The following is a 24779-nucleotide window of genomic DNA, read 5'->3' on the forward strand; positions in this document are numbered from 1 at the left end:
CCCTGCCCTTACCAAACAGACCCCCTAATACTGTACTGTACCCTGCCCTTACCAAACAGACCCCTAATACTGTACTGTACTGTACCCTGCCCTTACCAAACAGACCCCCTAATACTGTACTGTACCCTGCCCTTACCAAACAGACCCCCTAATACTGTACTGTACCCTGCCCTTACCAAACAGACCCCTAATACTGTACTGTACTGTACCCTGCCCTTACCAAACAGACCCCCTAATACTGTACTGTACTGTACCCTGCCCTTACCAAACAGACCCCCTAATACTGTACTGTACTGTACCCTGCCCTTACCAAACAGACCCCTAATAGTACTGTACTGTACCCTGCCCTTACCAAACAGACCCCCTAATGCTGTACTGTACCCTGCCCTTACCAAACAGACTCCTAATACTGTACTGTACTGTACCCTGCCCTTACCAAACAGACCCCCTAATACTGTACTGTACCCTGCCCTTACCAAACAGACCCCCTAATGTACTGTACTGTACCCTGCCCTTACCAAACAGACCCCCTAATACTGTACTGTACTGTACCCTGCCCTTACCAAACAGACCCCCCAATACTGTACTGTACCCTGCCCTTACCAAACAGACCCCCTAAACTGTACTGTACTGTACCCTGCCCTTACCAAACAGACCCCCTAATACTGTACTGTACCCTGCCCTTACCAAACAGACCCCTAATACTGTACTGTACCCTGCCCTTACCAAACAGACCCCCTAATACTGTACTGTACCCTGCCCTTACCAAACAGACCCCCTAATACTGTACTGTACCCTGCCCTTACCAAACAGACCCCCTAATGTACTGTACTGTACCCTGCCCTTACCAAACAGACCCCTAATACTGTACTGTACCCGTGCCCTACCAAACAGACCCCTAATACTGTACTGTACCCTGCCCTTACCAAACAGACCCCTAATACTGTACTGTACCCTGCCCTTACCAAACAGACCCCCTAATACTGTACTGTACCCTGCCCTTACCAAACAGACCCCCTAATACTGTACTGTACCCTGCCCTTACCAAACAGACCCCTAATACTGTACTGTACCCTGCCCCTACCAAACAGACCCCTAATACTGTAGCTGTACCTGCCCTTACCAAACAGACCCCTAATGCTGTACTGTACCCTGCCCTTACCAAACAGACCCCCTAATACTGTACTGTACCCTGCCCTTACCAAACAGACCCCTAATACTGTACTGTACTCCTGCCCTTACCAAACAGACCCCCTAATACTGTACTGTACCCTGCCCTTACCAAACAGACCCCTAATTGTACTGTACTGTACCCTGCCCTTACCAAACAGACCCCTAATGCTGTACTGTACCCTGCCCTTACCAAACAGACCCTACTGTACTGTGTACCCTGCCCTTACCAAACAGACCCCCTAATACTGTACTGTACCCTGCCCTTACCAAACAGACCCCTAGTACTGTACTGTACCCCTGCCCCTACCAAACAGACCCCTAATACTGTACTGTACTGTACCTGCCCTTACCAAACAGACCCCCTAATACTGTACTGTACTGTACCCTGCCCTTACCAAACAGACCCCTAATACTGTACTGTACCCTGCCCTTACCACACAGACCCCCTAATACTGTACTGTACCCTGCCCTTACCAAACAGACCCCCTAATACTGTACTGTACTGTACCCTGCCCTTACCAAACAGACCCCCTAATACTGTACTGTACCCTGCCCTTACCAAACAGACCCCCTAATACTGTACTGTACCCTGCCCTAAAACAGACCCCCAATACGACCCCTACCAAACAGACCCCTAATACTGTACTGTACCCTGCCCTTACCAAACAGACCCCCTAATACTGTACTGTACTGTACCCTGCCCTTACCAAACAGACCCCCTAATACTGTACTGTACCCTGCCCTTACCAAACAGACCCCCTAATTACTGTACTGTACCCTGCCCTTACCAAACAGACCCCCTAATACTGTACTGTACCCTGCCCTTACCAAACAGACCCCTAATACTGTACTGTACCCTGCCCTTACCAAACAGACCCCCTAATACTGTACTGTACCCTGCCCTTACCAAACAGACCCCCTAATACTGTACTGTACCCTGCCCTTACCAAACAGACCCCTAATACTGTACTGTACCCTGCCCTTACCAAACAGACCCCTAATACTGTACTGTACTGTACCCTGCCCTTACCAAACAGACCCCTAATACTGTACTGTACCCTGCCCTTACCAAACAGACCCCCTAAATGTACTGTACTGTACCCTGCCCTTACCAAACAGACCCCCTAATACTGTACTGTACTGTACCCTGCCCTTACCAAACAGACCCCTAATACTCTGTACTGTATCCTGCCCTTACCAAACAGACCCCCTAATACTGTACTGTACTGTACCCTGCCCTTACCAAACAGACCCCCTAATACTGTACTGTACCCTGCCCTTACCAAACAGACCCCCTAATACTGTACTGTACCCTGCCCTTACCAAACAGACCCCCTAATACTGTACTGTACTGTACCCTGCCCTACCAAACAGACCCCTATATTAGTACTGTACTGTACCCTGCCCTTACCAAACAGACCCCCTAATACTGTACTGTACTGTACCCTGCCCTTACCAAACAGACCCCCTAATACTGTACTGTACCCTGCCCTTACCAAACAGACCCCCTAATACTGTACTGTACCCTGCCCTTACCAAACAGACCCCCTAATACTGTACTGTACTGTACCCTGCCCTTACCAAACAGACCCCCTAATACTGTACTGTACTGTACCCTGCCCTTACCAAACAGACCCCCAATACTGTACTGTACTGTCCCTGCCCTTACCAAACAGACCCCATAATGCTGTACTGTACCCTGCCCTACCAAACAGACCCCCTAATACTGTACTGTACCCTGCCCTTACCAAACAGACCCCCTAATACTGTACTGTACTGTACCCTGCCCTTACCAAACAGACCCCTAATACTGTACTGTACTGTCCCTGCCCCTACCAAACAGACCCCTAATACTGTACTGTACCCTGCCCTTACCAAACAGACCCCTAATGCTGTACTGTACTGTACCACTGCCTCTACCAAACAGACCCCCCTAATACTGTACTGTACCCTGCTACGACCGCCTACCAAACAGACCCCCTAATACTGTACTGTACCCTGCCCTTACCAAACAGACCCCCTAATACTGTACTGTACTGTACCCTGCCCTTACCAAACAGACCCCTAATACTGTACTGTACTGTACCCTGCCCTTACCAAACAGACCCCCTAATACTGTACTGTACCCTGCCCTTACCAAACAGACCCCTAATACTGTACTGTACTGTACCCTGCCCTTACCAAACAGACCCCCTAATACTGTACTGTACCCTGCCCTTACCAAACAGACCCCTAATACTGTACTGTATGTACCCTGCCCTACCAAACAGACCCCCTAATACTGTACTGTACCCTGCCCTTACCAAACAGACCCCCTAATACTGTACTGTACCCTGCCCTACAAACAGACCCCCTAATACTGTACTGTACCCTGCCCTTACCAAACAGACCCCCTAATACTGTACTGTACCCTGCCCTTACCAAACAGACCCCCTAATACTGTACTGTACTGTACCCTGCCCTTACCAAACAGACCCCCTAATACTGTACTGTACCCTGCCCTTACCAAACAGACCCCCTAATACTGTACTGTACTGTACCCTGCCCTTACCAAACAGACCCCTAATACTGTACTGTACCCTGCCCTTACCAAACAGACCCCCTAATACTGTACTGTACCCTGCCCTTACCAAACAGACCCCCTAATACTGTACTGTACCCTGCCCTACCAAACAGACCCCCTAATACTGTACTGTACCTCCTGCCCTGCCCACCAAACAGACCCCCTAATGCTGTACTGTACCCTGCCCTATACCAAACAGACCCCTAATCTGTACTGTACTGTACCCTGCCCTTACCAAACAGACCCCCTAATACTGTACTGTACTGTACCTGCCCTTACCAAACAGACCCCTAATACTGTACTGTACCCTGCCCTTACCAAACAGACCCCCTAATACTACTGTACTGTACCCTGCCCTTACCAAACAGACCCCCTAATACTGTACTGTACCCTGCCCTTACCAAACAGACCCCTAATACTGTACTGTACCCTGCCCTTACCAAACAGACCCCTAATACTGTACTGTACTGCCCTGCCCTTACCAAACAGACCCCTAATACTGTACTGTACTGCCCTGCCCTTACCAAACAGACCCCCTAATACTGTACTGTACCCTGCCCTTACCAAACAGACCCCCTAATACTGGTACTGTACCCTGCCCTTACAAACAGACCCCCTAATACTGTACTGTACCCTGCCCTTACCAAACAGACCCCTAATACTGTACTGTAGTACCCTGCCCTTACCAAACAGACCCCCTAATGCTGTACTGTACCCTGCCCTTACCAAACAGACCCCCTAATACTGTACTGTACTGTACCCTGCCCTTACCAAACAGACCCCCTAATACTGTACTGATACCCTGCCCTTACCAAACAGACCCCCTAATACTGTACTGTACTGTACCCTGCCCTTACCAAACAGACCCCCTAATACTGTACTGTACTGCCTGCCCTTACCAAACAGACCCCCTAATACTGTACTGTACCCTGCCCCCTTACCAAACAGACCCCCTAATACTGTACTGTACCCTGCTTACCAAACAGACCCTAATACTGTACTGTACCCTGCCCATACCAAACAGACCCCTAATACTGTACTGTACTGTACCTGCCCTTACCAAACAGACCCCTAATACTGTACTGTACCCTGCCCTTACCAAACAGACCCCCTAATACTGTCTGTACTGTACCCTGCCCTTACCAAACAGACCCCCTAATACTGTACTGTACCCTGCCCTTACCAAACAGACCCCTAATACTGTACTGTACCCTGCCCTTACCAAACAGACCCCCTAATACTGTACTGTACCCTGCCCTTACCAAACAGACCCCCTAATACTGTACTGTACCCTGCCCTTACCAAACAGACCCCCTAATACTGTACTGTACTGTACCCTGCCCTTACCAAACAGACCCCCTAATATGTCTGTACTGTACCCTGCCCTTACCAAACAGACCCCCTAATAGTACTGTACTGTACCCTGCCCTTACCAAACAGACCCCTAATACTGTACTGTACTGTACCCTGCCCTTACCAAACAGACTCCCTCAATACTGTACTGTGCCCTGCCCCTACCAAACAGACCCCTAATACTGTACTGTACTGTACCCTGCCCTACCAAACAGACCCCCTAATACTGTACTGTACTGTACCCTGCCCTTACCAAACAGACCCCTAATACTGTACTGTACTGTACCCTGCCCTTACCAAACAGACCCCCTAATACTGTACTGTACCCTGCCCTTACCAAACGGACCCCCTAATACTGTACTGTACTGCACAAAAGACCCTAATACTGTACTGTACCCTGCCCTTACCAAACAGACCCCCTATACTACTGTACTGTACCCTGCCCATACCAAACAGACCCCCTAATGTACTGTACTGTACCCTGCCCTTACCAAACAGACCCCTAATACTGTGCTGTACCCTGCCCTTACCAAACAGACCCCCTAATACTGTACTGTACCCTGCCCTTACCAAACAGACCCCCCTAATACTGTACTGTACCCTGCCCTTACCAAACAGACCCCTAATACTGTACTGTACCCTGCCCTTACCAAACAGACCCCCTAATACTGTACTGTACCCTGCCCTTACCAAACAGACCCCTAATACTGTACTGTACCCTGCCCTTACCAAACAGACCCCTAATGTACTGTACTGTACCCTGCCCTTACCAAACAGACCCCCTAATACTGTACTGTACCCTGCCCTTACCAAACAGACCCCCTAATACTGTACTGTACTCTGCCCTTCCCAAACAGACCCCCTAATACTGTACTGTACTGTACCCTGCCCTTACCAAACAGACCCCTAATACTGTACTGTACCCTGCCCTTACCAAACAGACCCCCTAATGTACTGTACTGTACCCTGCCCTTACCAAACAGACCCCTAATTACTGTACTGTACCCTGCCCTTACCAAACAGACCCCCTAATACTGTACTGTACTGTACCCTGCCCTTACCAAACAGACCCCCTAATACTGTACTGTACTGTACCCTGCCCTTACCAAACAGACCCCCTAATACTGTACTGTACCCTGCCCTTACCAAACAGACCCCCTAATACTGTACTGTACCCTGCCCTTACCAAACAGACCCCTAATACTGTACTGTACTGTACCCTGCCCTTACCAAACAGACCCCCTAATACTGTACTGTACTGTACCCTGCCCTTACCAAACAGACCCCTATTACTGTACTGTACCCCTGCCCTTACCAAACAGACCCCCTAATGCTGTACTGTACCCTGCCCTTACCAAACAGACCCCCTAAGTACTGTACTGTACCCTGCCCTTACCAAACAGACCCCTAATACTGTACTGTACCCTGCCCTTACCAAACAGACCCCCTAATACTGTACTGTACCCTGCCCTTACCAAACAGACCCCTAATGTACTGTACTGTACCCTGCCCTTACCAAACAGACCCCCTAATACTGTACTGTACTGTACCCTGCCCTTACCAAACAGACCCCCTAATACTGTACTGTACCCTGCCCTTACCAAACAGACCCCCTAATACTGTACTGTACCCTGCCCTTACCAAACAGACCCCTAATACTGTACTGTACCCTGCCCTTACCAAACAGACCCCTAATACTGTACTGTACTGTACCCTGCCCTTACCAAACAGACCCCCTAATACTGTACTGTACCCTGCCCTTACCAAACAGACCCCTAATACTGTACTGTACCCTGCCCTTACCAAACAGACCCCCTAATACTGTACTGTACCCTGCCCTTACCAAACAGACCCCTAATACTGTACTGTACCCTGCCCTTACCAAACAGACCCCTAATACTGTACTGTACTGCCTGCCCTTACCAAACAGACCCCCTAATACTGTACTGTACCCTGCCCTTACCAAACAGACCCCCTAATACTGTACTGTACTGTACCCTGCCCTTACCAAACAGACCCCTAATACTGTACTGTACCTGCCCTTACCAAACAGACCCCCTAATACTGTACTGTACTGTACCCTGCCCTTACCAAACAGACCCCCTAATACTGTACTGTACTGTACCCTGCCCTTACCAAACAGACCCCTAATACTGTACTGTACTTCCCTGCCCTTACCAAACAGACCCCCTAATGTACTGTACTGTACCCTGCCCTTACCAAACAGACCCCCTAAATACTGTACTGTACCCTGCCCTTACCAAACAGACCCCCTAATACTGTACTGTACTGTACCCTGCCCTTACCAAACAGACCCCCTAATGTACTGTACTGTACCCTGCCCTTACCAAACAGACCCCCTAATGACTGTACTGTACCCTGCCCTTACCAAACAGACCCCTAATGCTGTACTGTACCCTGCCCTTACCAAACAGACCCCCTAATACTGTACTGTACTGTACCCTGCCCCTACCAAACAGGACCCCCTAATACTGTACTGTACCCTGCCCTTACCAAACAGACCCCCTAATACTGTACTGTACTGTACCTGCCCTTACCAAACAGACCCCTAATACTGTACTGTACCCTGCCCTACCAAACAGACCCCCTAATACTGTGCTGTACTGTACCCTGCCCTTACCAAACAGACCCCCTAATACTGTACTGTACTGTACCCTGCCCTTACCAAACAGACCCCCTAATACTGTACTGTACCCTGCCCTTACCAAACAGACCCCTAATACTGTACTGTACCCTGCCCTTACCAAACAGACTCCCTAATACTGTACTGTACCCTGCCCTTACCAAACAGACCCCCTAATACTGTACTGTACCCTGCCCTTACCAAACAGACCCCCTAATACTGTACTGTACTGTACCCTGCCCTTACCAAACAGACCCCCTAATACTGTACTGTACTGTACCCTGCCCTTACCAAACAGACCCCCTAATACTGTACTGTACCCTGCCCTTACCAAACAGACCCCTAATACTGTACTGTACCCTGCCCTTACCAAACAGACCCCCTAATACTGTACTGTACTGTACCCTGCCCTTACCAAACAGACCCCTAATACTGTACTGTACTGTACCCTGCCCTTACCAAACAGACCCCTAATACTGTACTGTACTGTACCCTGCCCTTACCAAACAGACCCCCTAATACTGTACTGTACCCCTGCCCTTACCAAACAGACCCCCTAATACTGTACTGTACCCTGCCCTTACCAAACAGACCCCTAATACTGTACTGTACTGTACCCTGCCCTTACCAAACAGACCCCTAATACTGTACTGTACCTGCCCTTACCAAACAGACCCCTAATACTGTACTGTACCCTGCCCTTACCAAACAGACCCCTAATGCTGTACTGTACCCTGCCCTTACCAAACAGACCCCCTAATACTGTACTGTACCCTGCCCTTACCAAACAGACCCCCTAATACTGTACTGTACCCTGCCCTTACCAAACAGACCCCCCTAATACTGTACTGTACCCTGCCCTTACCAAACAGACCCCTAATACTGTACTGTACCCTGCCCTTACCAAACAGACCCCTAATACTGTTATACTGTACCCTGCCCTTACCAAACAGACCCCTAATACTGTACTGTACCCTGCCCTTACCAAACAGACCCCTAATACTGTACTGTACCCTGCCCTTACCAAACAGACCCCTAATACTGTACTGTACTGTACCCTGCCCTTACCAAACAGACCCCCTAATACTGTACTGTACTGTACCCTGCCCTTACCAAACAGACCCCCTAATAACTGTACTGTACCCTGCCCTTACCAAACAGACCCCCTAATACTGTACTGTACTGTACCCTGCCCTTACCAAACAGACCCCTAATACTGTACTGTACCCTGCCCTTACCAAACAGACCCCCTAATGTACTGTACTGTACCCTGCCCTTACCAAACAGACCCCCTAATACTGTACTGTACCCTGCCCTTACCAAACAGACCCCCTAATACTGTACTGTACCCTGCCCTTACCAAACAGACCCCCTAATACTGTACTGTACCCTGCCCTTACCAAACAGACCCCCTAATGCTGTACTGTACCCTGCCCTTACCAAACAGACCCCTAATACTGTACTGTACTGTACCTGCCCTTACCAAACAGACCCCCTAATACTGTACTGTACCCTGCCCTTACCAAACAGACCCCCTAATACTGTACTGTACTGTACCCTGCCCTACCAAACAGACCCCCTAATACTGTACTGTACTGTACCCTGCCCTACCAAACAGACCCCTAATACTGTACTGTACTGTACCCTGCCCTTACCAAACAGACCCCCTAATACTGTACTGTACTGTACCCTGCCCTTACCAAACAGACCCCCTAATACTGTACTGTACCCTGCCCTACCAAACAGACCCCTAATACTGTACTGTACTGTACCTGCCCTTACCAAACAGACCCCTAATACTGTACTGTACCCTGCCCTTACCAAACAGACCCCTAAGTACTGTACTGTACCCTGCCCTTACCAAACAGACCCCCTAATACTGTACTGTACTGTACCCTGCCCTTACCAAACAGACCCCTAATACTGTACTGTACCCTGCCCTTACCAAACAGACCCCTAATACTGTACTGTACTGTACCCTGCCCTTACCAAACAGACCCCCTAATACTGTACTGTACCCTGCCCTTACCAAACAGACCCCTAATACTGTACTGTACTGTACCCTGCCCTTACCAAACAGACCCCCTAATACTGTACTGTACCCTGCCCTTACCAAACAGACCCCTAATACTGTACTGTACCCTGCCCTTACCAAACAGACCCCCTAATAACTGTACTGTACCCTGCCCTTACCAAACAGACCCCCTAATTGTACTGTACTGTACCCTGCCCTTACCAAACAGACCCCCTAAACTGTACTGTACTGTACCCTGCCCTTACCAAACAGACCCCCTAACTGTACTGTACTGTACCCTGCCCTTACCAAACAGACCCCTAATACTGTACTGTACTGTACCCTGCCCTTACCAAACAGACCCCCTAATACTGTACTGACTGTACCCTGCCCTTACCAAACAGACCCCTAATGACTGTACTGTACCCTGCCCTTACCAAACAGACCCCCTAATACTGTACTGTACTGTACCCTGCCCTTACCAAACAGACCCCTAATACTGTACTGTACCCTGCCCTTACCAAACAGACCCCCTAATACTGTACTGTACCCTGCCCTTACCAAACAGACCCCTAATACTGTACTGTACCCTGCCCCTACCAAACAGACCCCCTAATACTGTACTGTACTGTACCCTGCCTTACCAAACAGACCCCCTAATACTGTACTGTACCACTGCCCGTACCAAATAGACCCCTAATACTGTACTGTACCCTGCCCTTACCAAACAGACCCCCTAATACTGCTGTACTGTACCCTGCCCTTACCAAACAGACCCCTAATACTGTACTGTACCCTGCCCTTACCAAACAGACCCCCTAATACTGTACTGTACCCTGCCTTACCAAACAGACCCCTAATACTGTACTGTAGCCCTGCCCTTACCAAACAGACCCCCTAATACTGTACTGTACTGTACCCTGCCCTTACCAAACAGACCCCTAATACTGTACTGTACTGTACCCTGCCCTTACCAAACAGACCCCCTAATACTGTACTGTACTGTACCCTGCCCTTACCAAACAGACCCCCTAATACTGTACTGTACGCCTGCCCTTACCAAACAGACCCCCTAATACTGTACTGTACCCTGCCCTTACCAAACAGACCCCTAATACTGTACTGTACCCTGCCCTTACCAAACAGACCCCTAATACTGTACTGTACCCTGCCCTTACCAAACAGACCCCTAATACTGTACTGTACTGTACCCTGCCCTTACCAAACAGACCCCCTAATACTGTACTGTACCCTGCCCTTACCAAACAGACCCCCTAATACTGTACTGTACTGTACCCTGCCCTTACCAAACAGACCCCCTAATACTGTACTGTACCCTGCCCTTACCAAACAGACCCCCTAATACTGTACTGTACCCTGCCCTTACCAAACAGACCCCCTAATACTGTACTGTACCCTGCCCTTACCAAACAGACCCCCTAATACTGTACTGTACCCTGCCCTTACCAAACAGACCCCTAATACTGCTGTACTGTACCCTGCCCTTACCAAACAGACCCCTAATACTGTACTGTACTGTACCCTGCCCTTACCAAACAGACCCCTAATACTGTACTGTACCCTGCCCTTACCAAACAGACCCCCTAATACTGTACTGTACTGTACCCTGCCCTTACCAAACAGACCCCCTAATACTGTACTGTACCCTGCCCTTACCAAACAGACCCCCTAATACTGTACTGTACCCTGCCCTACCAAACAGACCCCTAATGTACTGTACTGTACCCTGCCCTTACCAAACAGACCCCTAATACTGTACTGTACCCTGCCCTTACCAAACAGACCCCCTAATACTGTACTGTACTGTACCCTGCCCTTACCAAACAGACCCCTAATACTGTACTGTACCCTGCCCTTACCAAACAGACCCCTAATCTGTACTGTACTGCTTACAAACAGACCCCCTAATACTGTACTGTACCCTGCCCTTACCAAACAGACCCCCTAAATGTACTGTACTGTACCCTGCCCTTACCAAACAGACCCCCTAACTGTACTGTACTGTACCCTGCCCTTACCAAACAGACCCCCTAATACTGTACTGTACTGTACCCTGCCTACCAAACAGACCCCTAATACTGTACTGACTGACCCTGCCCTTACCAAACAGACCCCCTAATGCTGTACTGTACCCTGCCCTTACCAAACAGACCCCCCTAATACTGTACTGTACTGTACCCTGCCCTTACCAAACAGACCCCCTAATACTGTACTGTACCCTGCCCTTACCAAACAGACCCCCTAATTGACTGTACTGTACCCTGCCCTTACCAAACAGACCCCTAATACTGTACTGTACTGTACCCTGCCCTTACCAAACAGACCCCCTAATACTGTACTGTACTGTACCCTGCCCTTACCAAACAGACCCCTAATACTGTACTGTCGCCCTTACAAACAGACCCCTAATGCTGTACTGTACCCTGCCCTTACCAAACAGACCCCCTAATACTGTACTGTACCCTGCCCTTACCAAACAGACCCCCCCAATACTGTACTGTACCCTGCCCTTACCAAACAGACCCCTAATACTGTACTGTACCCTGCCCTTACCAAACAGACCCTAATTGCTGTACTGTACCCTGCCCTTACCAAACAGACCCCCTAATACTGTACTGTACTGTACCCTGCCCTTACCAAACAGACCCCCTAATACTGTACTGTACTGTACCCTGCCCTTACCAAACAGACCCCCTAATACTGTACTGTACTGTACCCTGCCCTTACCAAACAGACCCCCTAATACTGTACTGTACCCTGCCCTTACCAAACAGACCCCTAATACTGTACTGTACCCTGCCCTTACCAAACAGACCCCCTAATACTGTACTGTACCCTGCCCTTACCAAACAGACCCCCTAATACTGTACTGTACCCTGCCCTTACCAAACAGACCCCCTAATACTGTACTGTACTGTACCCTGCCCTTACCAAACAGACCCCCTAATACTGTACTGTACCCTGCCCTTACCAAACAGACCCCTAATACTGTACTGTACCCTGCCCTTACCAAACAGACCCCCTAATACTGTACTGTACTGCCCTGCCCTTACCAAACAGACCCCTAATACTGTACTGTACCCTGCCCTTACCAAACAGACCCCCTAATACTGTACTGTACTGTACCCTGCCTTACCAAACAGACCCCCTAATACTGTACTGTACCCTGCCCTTACCAAACAGACCCCTAATACTGTACTGTACTGTCCTGCCCTTACCAAACAGACCCCTAATACTGTACTGTACTGTACCCTGCCCTTACCAAACAGACCCCCTAATGCTGTGCTGTACCCTGCCCATACCAAACAGACCCCCTAATACTGTACTGTACTGTACCCTGCCCATACCAAACAGACCCCCTAATCTGTACTGTACTGTACCCTGCCCTTACCAAACAGACCCCCTAATACTGTACTGTACCCTGCCCTTACCAAACAGACCCCTCTAATACTGTACTGTACCCTGCCCTTACCAAACGGACCCCCTAATACTGTACTGTACCCTGCCCTTACCAAACAGACCCCCTAATACTGTACTGTGCCCTGCCCTTACCAAACAGACCCCCTAATACTGTACTGTACCCTGCCCTTACCAAACGGACCCCTAATACTGTACTGTGCCCTGCCCTTACCAAACAGACCCCCTAATACTGTACTGTACCCTGCCCTTACCAAACAGACCCCTAATACTGTACTGTACCCTGCCCTTACCAAACAGACCCCCTAATACTGTACTGTACTGTACCTGCCCTTACCAAACAGACCCCTAATGTACTGTACTGTACCCTGCCCTTACCAAACAGACCCCCTAATACTGTACTGTACTGTACCCTGCCCCTACCAAACAGACCCCCTAATACTGTACTGTACCCTGCCCTTACCAAACAGACCCCTAATACTGTACTGTACCCTGCCCTTACCAAACAGACCCCTAATACTGTACTGTACCCTGCCCTTACCAAACAGACCCCCTAATACTGTACTGTACCCTGCCCTTACCAAACAGACCCCCTAATACTGTACTGTACTGTACCCTGCCCTACCAAACAGACCCCCTAATACTGTACTGTACTGTACCCTGCCCTTACCAAACAGACCCCCCTAATACTGTACTGTACTGTACCCTGCCCTTACCAAACGGACCCCTAATACTGTACTGTACCCTGCCCCTTACCAAACAGACCCCCTAATACTGTACTGTACCCTGCCCTACCAAACAGACCCCCTAATACTGTACTGTACTGTACCCTGCCCTTACCAAACAGACCCCTAATACTGTACTGTACTGTACCCTGCCCTTACCAAACAGACCCCCTAATACTGTACTGTACTGTACCCTGCCCTTACCAAACAGACCCCCTAATACTGTACTGTACTGTACCTGCCCTTACCAAACAGACCCCTAATACTGTACTGTACCCTGCCCTTACCAAACAGACCCCTAATACTGTACTGTACTGTACCCTGCCCTTACCAAACAGACCCCCTAATACTGTACTGTACCCTGCCCTTACCAAACAGACCCCTAATACTGTACTGTACCCTGCCCTTACCAAACAGACCCCCTAATACTGTACTGTACCCTGCCCTTACCAAACAGACCCCCTAATACTGTACTGTACTGTCCTGCCCTTACCAAACAGACCCCCTAATACTGTACTGTACTGTACCCTGCCCTTACCAAACAGACCCCCTAATACTGTACTGTACCCTGCCCTACCAAACAGACCCCTAATACTGTACTGTACCCTGCCCTTACCAAACAGACCCCCTAATACTGTACTGTACCCTGCCCTTACCAAACAGACCCCTAATACTGTACTGTACTGTCCTGCCCATACCAAACAGACCCCCTAATACTGTACTGTACTGTACCCTGCCCTTACCAAACAGACCCCTAATTATACTGTACTGTACCCTGCCCTTACCAAACAGACCCCCTAATACTGTACTGTACCCTGCCCTACCAAACAGACCCCTAATACTGTACTGTACTGTAACCTGCCCTTACCAAACAGACCCCCTAATGCTGTACTGTACCCTGCCCTTACCAAACAGACCCCCTAATACTGTACTGTACTGTCCTGCCCTTACCAAACAGACCCTAATTGTACTGTACTGTACCCTGCCCTTACCAAACAGACCCCCTAATACTGTACTGTACTGTACCCTGCCCTTACCAAACAGACCCCTAATACTTACTGTACCGCCTAATGTACTGTACTGTACCTGCCCTTACCAAACAGACCCCCTAATACTGTACTGTACCCTGCCCTTACCAAACAGACCCCCTAATACTGTACTGTACCCTGCCCTTACCAAACAGACCCCTAATACTGTACTGTACTGTACCTGCCCTACCAAACAGACCCCCTAATACTGTACTGTACTCCTGCCCTACCAAACAGACCCCTAATACTGTACTGTACTGTACCCTGCCCTTACCAAACAGACCCCCTAATACTGTACTGTACCCTGCCCTTACCAAACAGACCCCTAATACTGTACTGTACCCTGCCCTTACCAAACAGACCCTAATGCTGTACTGTACCCTGCCCTTACCAAACAGACCCCTAATACTGTACTGTACTGTACCCTGCCCATACCAAACAGACCCCCTAATACTGTACTGTACCCTGCCCTTACCAAACAGACCCCTAATACTGTACTGTGCCCTGCCCTACCAAACAGACCCCTAATACTGTACTGTACTGTACCCTGCCCTTACCAAACAGACCCCTAATACTGTACTGTACCCTGCCCTTACCAAACAGACCCCCTAATACTGTACTGTACCCCCTGCCCTTACCAAACAGACCCCCTAATACTGTACTGTACTGTACCCTGCCCTTACCAAACAGACCCCCTAATACTGTACTGTACCCTGCCCTTACCAAACAGACCCCTAATACTGTACTGTACTGTACCCTGCCCTTACCAAACAGACCCCCTAATACTGTACTGTACCCTGCCCTTACCAAACAGACCCCCTAATACTGTACTGTACCCTGCCCTTACCAAACAGACCCCCTTAATACTGTACTGTACCCTGCCCTTACCAAACAGACCCCTAATACTGTACTGTACTGTACCTGCCCTTACCAAACAGACCCCCTAATACTGTACTGCTGTACCCTGCCCTTACCAAACAGACCCCCTAATACTGTACTGTACGTACCCTGCCCTACCAAACAGACCCCTAATGACTGTACTGTACCCTGCCCTTACCAAACAGACCCCCTAATACTGTACTGTACTGTACCCTGCCCATACCAAACAGACCCCTAATACTGTACTGTACTGTACCCTGCCCTAAACAAACAGACCCCCTAATACTGTACTGTACCCTGCTACCAAACGGACCCTAATACTGTACTGTACCCTGCCTTACCAAACAGACCCCCTAATACTGTACTGTACCCTGCCCTTACCAAACGGACCCCCTAATACTGATGCACTGTACCCTGCCCTTACCAAACAGACCCCCTAATACTGTACTGTACTGTACCCTGCCCTTACCAAACAGACCCCCTAATACTGTACTGTACTGTCCCTGCCCTTACCAAACAGACCCCTAATACTGTACTGTACTCCCGCCCTTACCAAACAGACCCTAATACTGTACTGCTGCCCTGCCCTTACCAAACAGACCCCTAATACTGTACTGTACCCTGCCCTTACCAAACAGACCCCTAATACTGTACTGTACCCTGCCCTTACCAAACAGACCCCTAATACTGTACTGTACCCTGCCCTTACCAAACAGACCCCCTAATACTGTACTGTACTGTCCCTGCCCTTACCAAACAGACCCCCTAATACTGTACTGTACCCTGCCCTTACCAAACAGACCCCCTAATACTGTACTGTACCCTGCCCTACCAAACAGACCCCTAATACTGTACTGTACCCTGCCCTTACCAAACAGACCCCTAATACTGTACTGTACCCTGCCCTTACCAAACAGACCCCCTAATACTGTACTGTACTGTACCCTGCCCTTACCAAACAGACCCCCTAATACATGTACTGTACCCTGCCCTTACCAAACAGACCCCTAATACTGTACTGTACTGTACCTGCCCTTACCAAACAGACCCCTAATACTGTACTGTACCCTGCCCTTACCAAACAGACCCCTAATACTGTACTGTACCCTGCCCTTACCAAACAGACCCCCTAATCTGTACTGTACTGTACCCTGCCCTTACCAAACAGACCCCCTAATACTGTACTGTACTGCCTGCCCATACCAAACAGACCCCTAATACTGTACTGTACCCTGCCCTTACCAAACAGACCCCCTAATACTGTACTGTACCCTGCCCTTACCAAACAGACCCCTAATACTGTACTGTACCCTGTCCCTTACCAAACAGACCCCCTAATACTGTACTGTACCCTGCCCTTACCAAACAGACCCCTAATACTGTACTGTACTGTACCTGCCCTTACCAAACAGACCCCCTAATACTGTACTGTACTGTACCCTGCCCTTACCAAACAGACCCCTAATACTGTACTGTGCCCTGCCCTTACCAAACAGACCCCTAATACTGTACTGATACCCTGCCCTTACCAAACAGACCCCCTAATACTGTACTGTACTGTACCCTGCCCTTACCAAACAGACCCCCTAATACTGTACTGTACCCTGCCCTTACCAAACAGACCCCCTAATACTGTACTGTACCCTGCCCTTACCAAACAGACCCCCTAATACTGTACTGTACCCTGCCCTTACCAAACAGACCCCCTAATACTGTACTGTACCCTGCCCTTACCAAACAGACCCCTAATACTGTACTGTACCCTGCCCTACCAAACAGACCCCTAATACTGTACTGTACTGTACCCTGCCCTTACCAAACAGACCCCCTAATATGTACTGTACTGTACCCTGCCCTACCAAACAGACCCCTAATACTGTACTGTACTGTACCCTCATACCAAACAGACCCCCTAATACTGTATACCCTGCCCTTACCAAACAGACCCCTAATGCTGTACTGTACCCTGCCCTTACCAAACAGACCCCTAAATGCTGTACTGTACCCTGCCCTTACCAAACAGACCCCCTAATACTGTACTGTACTGTACCCTGCCCTACCAAACAGACCCCCTAATACTGTACTGTACTGTACCCTGCCCTTACCAAACAGACCCCTAATGCTGTACTGTACCCTGCCCTACCAAACAGACCCCTAATGACTGTACTGTACCCTGCCCTTACCAAACAGACCCCTAATACTGTACTGTACCCTGCCCCTTACCAAACAGACCCCTAATACTGTACTGTACCCTGCCCTTACCAAACAGACCCTAATACTGTGCTGTACTCCTGCCCCTACCAAACAGACCCCCAATACTGTACTGTACCTGCCCTTACCAAACAGACCCCCTAATGCTGTACTGTACCCTGCCCTTACCAAACAGACCCCCTAATACTGTACTGTACTGTCCCTGCCCCTTACCAAACAGACCCCTAATACTGTACTGTACCCTGCCCTACCAAACAGACCCCTAATACTGTACTGTACTGTACCCTGCCCTTACCAAACAGACCCCTAATACTGTACTATGCTGCCCTACCAAACAGACCCCTAATACTGTATGTACCCTGTCCCTACCAAATAGACTCTATTACTGCATGCCCTGCCCTTACCAAACAGTGTTTACTCCTAATACTGTACTGTACCCTGCCCTTACCAAACAGACCCCCTAATACTGTACTGTACCCTGCCCTTACCAAACAGACCCCCCTAATACTGTACTGTACTATCCTGCCCTTACCAAACAGACCCCTAATTGTACTGTACTGTACCCTGCCCTCTTACAAACAGACCCCCTTAATACTGTACTGTACCCTGCCCTTACCAAACAGACCCCTAATACTGTACTGTACCCTGCCCTTACCAAACAGACCCCTAATACTGTACTGTACTGTACCCTGCCCTTACCAAACAGACCCCCTAATACTGTACTGTACTGTACCCTGCCCTTACCAAACAGACCCCCTAATACTGTACTGTACCCTGCCCTTACCAAACAGACCCCCTAATACTGTACTGTACCCTGCCCTTACCAAACAGACCCCCTAATGCTGTACTGTACTGCCTGCCCTTACCAAACAGACCCCTAATACTGTACTGTACGCCCTGCCCTTACCAAACAGACCCCCTAATACTGTACTGTACCCTGCCCTTACCAAACAGACCCCTAATACTGTACTGTACTCCTGCCCATACCAAACAGACCCCCTAATACTGTACTGTACTTACCTTCCCTTACCAAACAGACCCCCTAATACTGTACTGTACTGTACCCTGCCCTTACCAAACAGACCCCCTAATACTGTACTGTACTGTACCCTGCCCTTACCAAACAGACCCCCTAATATGCTGTACTGTACCCTGCCCTTACCAAACAGACCCTAATACTGTACTGTACCCTGCCCTTACCAAACAGACCCTAATGCTGTACTGTACTGTACCCTGCCCTTACCAAACAGACCCCCTAATTGTACTGTACTGTACCCTGCCCTTACCAAACAGACCCCTAATACTGTACCTGTACCCTGCCCTTACCAAACAGACCCCCTAATTACTGTACTGTACCCTGCCCTTACCAAACAGACCCCTAATGCTGTACTGTACTGTACCCTGCCCTTACCAAACAGACCCCCTAATACTGTACTGTACTGTCCTGCCCTTACCAAACAGACCCCTAATACTGTACTGTACTCCTGCCCTTACCAAACAGACCCCTAATACTGTACTGTATGACCCCTGCCCTTACCAAACAGACCCCTAATACTGTGCTGTACCCTGCCCTACCAAACAGACCCTAATGCTGTACTGTACTGTACCCTGCCCTTACCAAACAGACCCCTAAGTACTGTACTGTACCCTGCCCTTACCAACGGACCCCCTAATACTGTACTGTACCCTGCCCTTACCAAACAGACCCCTAATACTGTACTGTACTTCCTGCCCTACCAAACAGACCCCCTAATACTGTACTGTACCCTGCCCATACCAAACAGACCCCTAATACTGTACTGTACTCCTGCCCTTACCAAACAGACCCCTAATACTGTACTGTACTGTACCCTGCCCTTACCAAACAGACCCCCTAATACTGTACTGTACCCTGCCCTTACCAAACAGACCCCTAATACTGTACTGTACCTGCCTGCCCTACCAAACAGACCCCTAATACTGTACTGTACTGTACCCTGCCCTTACCAAACAGACCCCTAATACTGTACTGTACTGTCCCTGCCCCTTACCAAACAGACCCCCTAATGCTGTACTGTACCTGCCCTTACCAAACAGACCTCTAATACTGTACTGTACTGTACCCTGCCCATACCAAACAGACCCCCTAATACTGTACTGTACTCCCTGCCCTTACCAAACAGACCCCCTAATACTGTACTGTACTGTACCCTGCCCTTACCAAACAGACCCCCTAATACTGTACTGTACTGTACCCTGCCCTTACAAACAGACCCCCTAATACTGTACTGTACTGTACCCTGCCCTACCAAACAGACCCCTAATACTGTACTGTACACCCTGCCCTTACCAAACAGACCCCTAATACTGTACTGTACTGTACCCTGCCCTTACCAAACAGACCCCTAATACTGTACTGTACCCTGCCCTACCAAACAGACCCCTAATACTGTACTTGTACTGTACCCTGCCCTTACCAAACAGACCCCTAATACTGTACTGTACCCTGCCCTTACCAAACAGACCCCCTAATACTGTACTGTACCCTGCCCTTACCAAACAGACCCCCTAATACTGTACTGTACCCTGCCTTACCAAACAGACCCCTAATACTGTACTGTACTGCCTGCCTTACCAAACAGACCCCTAATACTGTACTGTACTGTACCCTGCCCTTACCAAACAGACCCCTAATACTGTACTGTACTGTACCCTGCCTTACCAAACAGACCCCCTAATGCTGTACTGTACCCTGCCCTTACCAAACAGACCCCTAATTGTACTGTACTGTACCCTGCCCTTACCAAACAGACCCCTAATACTGTACTGTACTGTACCCTGCCCTTACCAAACAGACCCCCTAATACTGTACTGTACCCTGCCCCTACCAAACAGACCCTAATACTGTACTGTACCCTGCCCTACCAAACAGACCCCCTAATACTGTACTGTACCCTGCCCTTACCAAACAGACCCCCTAATACTGTACTGTACCCTGCCCTTACCAAACAGACCCCTAATACTGTACTGTACCCTGCCCTTACCAAACAGACCCCTAACTGTACTGTACTGTACCCTGCCCTTACCAAACAGACCCCCTAATACTGTACTGTACCCTGCCCCTACCAAACAGACCCCCTAATACTGTACTGTACCCTGCCCATACCAAACAGACCCCCTAATACTGTACTGTACTGTACCCTGCCCTTACCAAACAGACCCCCTAATACTGTACTGTACCCTGCCCTTACCAAACAGACCCCCTAATACTGTACTGTACTGTACCCTGCCCTTACCAAACAGACCCCCTAAATGTACTGTACTGTACCCTGCCCTTACAAACAGACCCCTAATACTGTACTGTACTGACCTGCCCTTACCAAACAGACCCCCTAATACTGTACTGTACTGTACCCTGCCCCTACCAAACAGACCCCTAATACTGTACTGTACTGTATCCTGCCCTTACCAAACAGACCCCTAATACTGTACTGTACTCCTGCCCTTACCAAACAGACCCTAATACTGTACTGTACTGTACCCTGCCCTTACCAAACAGACCCCTAATACTGTACTGTACCCTGCCCTTACCAAACAGACCCCTAATACTGTACTGTACTGTACCCTGCCCATACCAAACAGACCCCTAATACTGTACTGTACCTGCCCTTACCAAACAGACCCCCTAATACTGTACTGTACCCTGCCCTACCAAACAGACCCCTAATACTGTACTGTACTGTACCCTGCCCTTACCAAACAGACCCCCTAATACTGTACTGTACCCTGCCCTTACCAAACAGACCCCCTAATACTGTACTGTACTGTACCTGCCCTTACCAAACAGACCCCTAATACTGTACTGTACTCCTGCCTACCAAACAGACCCCTAATACTGTACTGTACCTGCCCTTACCAAACAGACCCCCTAATACTGTACTGTACTGTCCCTGCCCTTACCAAACAGACCCCCTAATTACTGTACTGTACCCTGCCCTTACCAAACAGACCCCCTAATACTGTACTGTACCCCTGCCCTTACCAAACAGACCCCCTAATACTGTACTGTACCCTGCCCTTACCAAACAGACCCCCTAATACTGTACTGTACCCTGCCCTTACCAAACAGACCCCCTAATACTGTACTGTACCCTGCCCTTACCAAACAGACCCCCTAATACTGTACTGTACTGCCTGCCCTACCAAACAGACCCCCTAATACTGTACTGTACTGTACCCTGCCCTTACCAAACAGACCCCCTAATACTGTACTGTACCCTGCCTTACCAAACAGACCCCTAATACTGTACTGTACTGTACCCTGCCCTTACCAAACAGACCCCCTAATACTGTACTGTACCCTGCCCATACCAAACAGACCCTAATACTGTACTGTACCCTGCCCTTACCAAACAGACCCCTAATACTGTACTGTACTGTACCCTGCCCTACCAAACAGACCCCTAATACTGTACTGTACCCTGCCCTTACCAAACAGACCCCTAATATACTGTACTGTACCTGCCCCTACCAAACAGACCCCCTAATACTGTACTGTACCCTGCCCTTACCAAACAGACCCCCTAATACTGTACTGTACCCTGCCCTTACCAAACAGACCCCCTAATACTGTACTGTAACTGCCTGCCTTACCAAACAGACCCCTAATACTGTACTGTACCTGCCCCTACCAAACAGACCCCCTAATACTGTACTGTACCCTGCCCTTACCAAACAGACCCCCTAATACTGTACTGTACCCTGCCCTTACTCAAACAGACCCCTAATGCTGTACTGTACCCTGCCCTTACCAAACAGACCCCTAATACTGTACTGTACCCTGCCCTTACCAAACAGACCCCTAATACTGTACTGTACCCTGCCCTTACCAAACAGACCCCTAATACTGTACTGTACTGTACCCTGCCCTTACCAAACAGACCCCCTAATACTGTACTGTACCCTGCCCTTACCAAACAGACCGAGCAGACAGACACACTCTCCTTAACTCCCCCATGGAGGCAGCAGGGCTGATGGAGAGACTTACCAACCAGACGTGCTCCTGAACAGACAGATTGGAGACCCACAGAGAGAATATACCTGAGTTTGTGTGTGTACTAGCGTGTGCTCGTGTGTGTGTGTGCTCGTGTGTGCGTGTGCGTGTGCGTGTGAGTGAGTGAGTGAGTGAGTGAGTGGTGGTGAGTGGGTGTGGAGTGTGGAGTGAGTGTGTGGTGAGTGAGTGAGTGGGTGAGTGGGTGAGTGAGTGAGTGAGTGGTGAGTGAGTGAGTGTGTGAGTGAGTGGTGAGTGAGTGAGTGAGTGAGTAGTGGGTGTCAGTGTGTCTGTGAGTGAGTGAGTTTGTGCGTATGTGTGTGTGGGTGAGGAGTGGTGAGTGAGTGGTGAGTGGTGGTGAGTGAGTGAGTGTGTGTGTGTGTGTGTGTGTGTGTGCATCATTCAGACAGAGAGGGGACACAGGCACCAGACATGCTGTTGAACACTCCAACCCAGGGCTGACTGACTCAGTCCAGAACCACATCAACGTTACTAATACTTCTGATTTTGTCCTGTCAGAGGAATGTACCATATACACACAGTGTTGCTGTCTTCTGTCCTGTCAGAGGAATGTACCATCTACACACGGTGTTGCTGTCTTCTGTCCTGTCAGAGGAATGTACCATCTACACACGGTGTTGCTGTCTTCTGTCCTGTCAGAGGAATGTACCATCTACACACGGTGTTGCTGTCTTCTGTCCTGTCAGAGGAATGTACCATCTACATACAGTGTTGCTGTCTTCTGTCCTGTCAGAGGAATGTACCATCTACACACAGTGTTGCTGTCTTCTGTCCTGTCAGAGGAATGTACCATCTACACACAGTGTTGCTGTCTTCTGTCCTGTCAGAGGAATGTACCATCTACACACAGTGTTGCTGTCTTCTGTCCTGTCAGAGGAATGTACCATCTACACACAGTGTTGCTGTCTTCTGTCCTGTCAGAGGAATGTACCATCTACACACAGTGTTGCTGTCTTCTGTCCTGTCAGAGGAATGTACCATCTACACACAGTGTTGCTGTCTTCTGTCCTGTCAGAGGAATGTACCATCTACACACAGTGTTGCTGTCTTCTGTCCTGTCAGAGGAATGTACCATCTACACACGGTGTTACTGTCTTCTGTCCTGTCAGAGGAATGTACCCATCTACACACGGTGTTGCTGTCTTCTGTCCTGTCAGAGGAATGTCCTCTCTAGCACACAGTGTGTTATAGGGACATCTACATGGGCCAGCCATAGCAGAGTGGAGATCTATAGATACGTACAGGAAACAGAACATAAAGGCCATTCTACAGCGGTATGGACATAGGTTACACACAGCAGAGTGGAGCATCCAGTAGACCACATCAGTTCCACTGGGCTGTACTGGCACTGTTCTATACTGGCCCGTCTCTGTCTGTAAGAGGGGATGATGGGAAGGTGGGATCAGGGGGTTGCTGGGAACTAGCCTGTCTCTGTCTGTAAGAGGGGAAGATGGGAAGGTGGGATCAGGGGGTTGCTGCGAACTGGCCCGTCTCTGTCTGTAAGAGGGGAAGATGGGAAGGTGGGATCAGGGGGTTGCTGGGAGCTGGCCCGTCTCTGTCTGTAAGAGGGGGAAGATGGGAAGGTGAGATCAGGGGGTTGCTGGGGAACTTGGCCCGTCTCTGTCTGTAAGAGGGGAAGATGGGAAGGTGGGATCAGGGGGTTGCTGGGAACTGGCCCGTCTCTGTCTGTAAGAGGGGAAG

Source organism: Coregonus clupeaformis, unplaced genomic scaffold (assembly GCF_020615455.1).
Source record: "Coregonus clupeaformis isolate EN_2021a unplaced genomic scaffold, ASM2061545v1 scaf1367, whole genome shotgun sequence".
Taxonomy (NCBI): domain Eukaryota; kingdom Metazoa; phylum Chordata; class Actinopteri; order Salmoniformes; family Salmonidae; genus Coregonus; species Coregonus clupeaformis.